This window comes from Panicum virgatum, chromosome 4K, assembly GCF_016808335.1.
Source record: "Panicum virgatum strain AP13 chromosome 4K, P.virgatum_v5, whole genome shotgun sequence".
Taxonomy (NCBI): domain Eukaryota; kingdom Viridiplantae; phylum Streptophyta; class Magnoliopsida; order Poales; family Poaceae; genus Panicum; species Panicum virgatum.
This window is the reverse complement of record NC_053139.1, coordinates 20,865,073-20,868,925: the sequence shown is the minus strand read 5'-3', so window position 1 is coordinate 20,868,925 and position 3,853 is coordinate 20,865,073. Positions and strand designations below refer to the sequence as shown.

Here is a 3,853-nt window from a genome sequence, read left to right as displayed (position 1 = left end):
AAGGCCAAGCAGAATTCCTGTGAGATCCCGGCATAGCCATTCCATATATAACTTAGCGTGCTTCGGGGTGAAAATCAATAGCCCGAAGGAGGATCTTGCGTAAAACATGAATAACCGAAGCCCCATATATAATTTTTTCGGGGTGAAAGCCAATAGCCCGAAGGAGAATCTTGCCTCATACTCGGATAACCGAAGGCCCATATATATTTCTCTTCGGGGTGAAAACTAATAACTCGAAGGAGAGTTTTGCATCGATTTTGGATAACCGAAGCCTCATATATAATTTCTTCAGGGTGAAAACCAATAACCCGAAGTTGATATCCTTGGCGAAGAGCCTGTAACCAAGATATGTAGTATCTTTGCAAACGAAAAGTTAGTATAAGCATATAATTAAGCAAGGCCTTTTGAAGGGTAAAAGCGTAAGCCATTAAGCATGGCACTGGTTGTCATTGCCATAATAGTGAGGACGGACTGTGCCCGTTTATTCTGGGCATTTTAGCCCCTCCGCTTATGACAATACCCATTTGAACAAGAGGGGTAGGTTGCTTCAGTGTTGAGAACCAAAAGGTAGCAACATGATCTCTTCGGTACCCGAAAATGGAGTTAGACAAAACCACATACACATGAGTAACTAACTCTTCGGTACTTGTGCAGGTAGCATAGCAATGCATTTACTCCGAAGAGCGCGTGCGGCGTTGAGCCAAGCAGCGCATGCGGCGATCGAAGAGGCATGTAGGGGCAAAGACGTCAGTTTTGGCTGGCGATGGGAGGAACGACATCTATTGTGCAACTGCACCCATCACCCAGAACGACATCTATTCACGATACGGAGGGAGTAGTAATTTTTGAAAGTGGGCCGAAGGCATGATTTGCAATGACAATTGAAGTGAACTCATGCGAAGGGGTACAAACCTGACTGCAGAAAGTTGTTAAATATGACCATTCTTCGAGAAGAATTGTATATAAATGTGTCTGATGCCATTATAAATATGGCAAGAATTCCGAAACCCAATATCATGGATCCAAGAGGTGCAAAGTTCATGAGTTCATGAGTGACAGCTCTGGCAGTTTTTGTTAGACATGAACTATCCTTCCACGTTAGGCATACATTTTAATTTAGCCATCTGTTTACCATAGCTACTAGGCTAACAGTTCATATCCTTTCTCATCAGGCATGCAACTAACTATAGTCTATAGTTGGTGTGCTGGCAAATTACTTATATGTAGTTTTTTCAGAATAGCATCTCTTCGTATGGTTTCAGATAAGAGTATGTTTGGATACCGTTATCAGATAATAGTATGTTTGGATACTTTTTTCACATCGGAATATACCATTTGATAATTCTTCATATTATAGCATTACTTGATACTTTTTTCAGATTGCAGTATCCTTGATACATTTTTTGATTGTATATAGTATTACATGCCACATTTTTTAGATCAGAGTATCACTTGATACTTTCAGCTCCAGAATCCAGATCACGGTATCTGTTCATACATCATTCAAATTACCATATACCTTGATACTTTTTCAGGACATAGTACATTTTGCAAATTGGCATCCATGAATACATGATGATGATTATGCCAGCCAGACATCTATACTGCCTTTGCACACAATGCATAACCATGCTTGCTTTCTCATTTACGGCCTTATGATGTATGTATGTTTCAATGTTGTCCCAAGATTTAAACAGTGGATGCTTGGGACAACATTGAAACAATCGACGTGAAGCCTGCCCAAGAAAAAAATGGTGATGCTTAGCCAATTTCTGTAGTTATAGTCATAATAAAATGGTGATTGTTCTTATGTCGTGTGGAAATATTTTGTAGAGGCTGGATACGCATATAACAAGGAAAATGAGGAACCAGATGAAAATAGTGATTGGTTCCATAGGAACGATTCATACTAGCCTGATAATCTTGAAAATGATATCATGGCCTCCCATTTACTAGGTATTGTTGTGTAATTTTAGGATGGTGAAGTGACTTGCTCTTTTTCTTCGTATTGTTCCATGCAGTTTGTGTTGAGAGGGATAATGCGTTGAGCAACCCAGTGATGACTTAACTAAACTAAAAGAGCACTAAGGTATTTTTGTGATAGTTTCAGGACATTGCTTCTAATCTGAAAAAATTCTTTTCTTGTACTTCATTTCAAAATATGGCAAATAAACTATTATTTTCTGCTCATCAGCAAAATGGATTGGCCATATTCATTTACTCCTTATTCTATCAAACAGGCTTACTCATATCTAGATGAGGCTCGTAGCATTGGTGCTGATGTAGACCTATGGGTTTCAGGTGATCAACGATATTATTATCCACTAAAAGATTAATCAGGATCTGAGATATATGAGTTATCTTCAGAGTTGGTTGCTGAGTGGAGCTCATTTCAGCCATAATATGAAAAAGGTACACTTTAGATTTTGGCCCCTCTGATTACTGAAATGAAATGTCACAACATACTTTGTTTATATTTGGTAGTGGTGGAATATGATATTGAAAGAAGGTGCATTGTCTATTTTCTTTTTATGGTTTGCTGCATTTCTCTGTCAGGGTGGAGAAGAGAGAGCTAAAGGGGCTGAGAACCAAACTTCTATGCCATTAAGTTTTAACCAAGTGTTGGTTGCTTGAGGCCGAGAATCAGACGACTTCATCTTATTAAGCCATTGAAGTCACTTGAGAGATGGCATTAGTTCACTGGAGTCACTTGCAATGAACATCCTTACTCATCCTTTTGCTCCTTTATACCCTGCATATAAGTGTATCCTAAATTTGATATTTGTTAGTCAGATTTTGGAGGGTTTTTGTTTACTCACTTTGTAAAATCCAGCTTTGGGAAATAAAAGTCAATACTTTGTGTAAAGTGTGTACTGGCTACTAAGTATTGGGAGAGGAGATAAATGATTCTCCGGTAAACATTTTAGGATTGGGAAAACTTCTAGAGAGTAAGTTCTTTGCCGTGTCATTAAATCTTTCGATTGTTTGATTGCATTATCAAATATCACCGTAGTGTTATCACAGACATTATACTATTATGTAAAAAGTTGATGTTTCTGAATCTTAGTTTGCGTCAAAACATCAAGTTGCTAAGATGAACATCATGTTGCCCAAACTTTGTGTATTGTGCTAATTTTTTTTTGCCACCCGTAACAACGCACGGGTATAATATAAACCTAGTAGTTGTTAAATATTGCAGGGCCGACACTCACTAGCAGTTAGTTGAGCGGCGTAAACAGTATTATGTAAAAATGGTAAGCAATCGCTAACCGAACAGCAACATAATTTCAAATATTGCTAAACAATAGGCACTTGTACAAGAAGCAGCTGAGTTGGCTTGAGAGCTTACCTCCGCAGGGGGGAGGTCCCCTGATCGATTCCTGTCCGACCTTCTCCTCTGCATTTTGCCGACTGGGCTCTTGGCGGAGCTGAGTCCCGTGCTTGCCACAGCGGTGCGATTATCCATCCCTTGAAGCGATGGTTTCCACACCCATCACCCGAAGGTCTCCGTAATTAATCTGCCAACCCATTGTATTAGCAGTGCACGATGATTTGAAACTAAAAAAGCTATAACTGTTACCAAACAAAATTTGGGTTCTTATAATAAGATCTTTAAAATAAGACCACATTTGTCTATATTTGCATAATATTTTTTAAAAAATATTTTTTCTAATACTAAATAATTAATTTTAGATTTTGCAAACAAATAATTCAACAACACGAACAAATAATTATATATACGAACAAAAAATACATATAGTGAACAAATAATAATGTACAATGAAAAAAAATAAACATGGCGAACATTTGATTGCAGAATAAATAATGAAAAATGGATATTATAAACAAAAGA

The 3,853-nt window shown here is 37.8% G+C and overlaps 1 long non-coding RNA gene across 2 annotated transcripts; it reads left to right on the top strand.

Moving 5' to 3' along the window:
• The first annotated feature begins 1,725 nt into the window (after positions 1–1,725).
• LOC120705129 lies at positions 1,726–2,968 on the top strand. 2 transcript variants are annotated; one of them, XR_005687793.1, is made up of 3 exons: positions 1,726–2,089; positions 2,302–2,412; positions 2,557–2,968. It is a non-coding gene; the product is annotated as an uncharacterized LOC120705129 (long non-coding RNA). The 2 variants fall into 2 exon arrangements; XR_005687794.1 differs by having other exon boundaries at positions 2,241–2,412.
• The last annotated feature ends 885 nt before the right edge of the window (positions 2,969–3,853 follow it).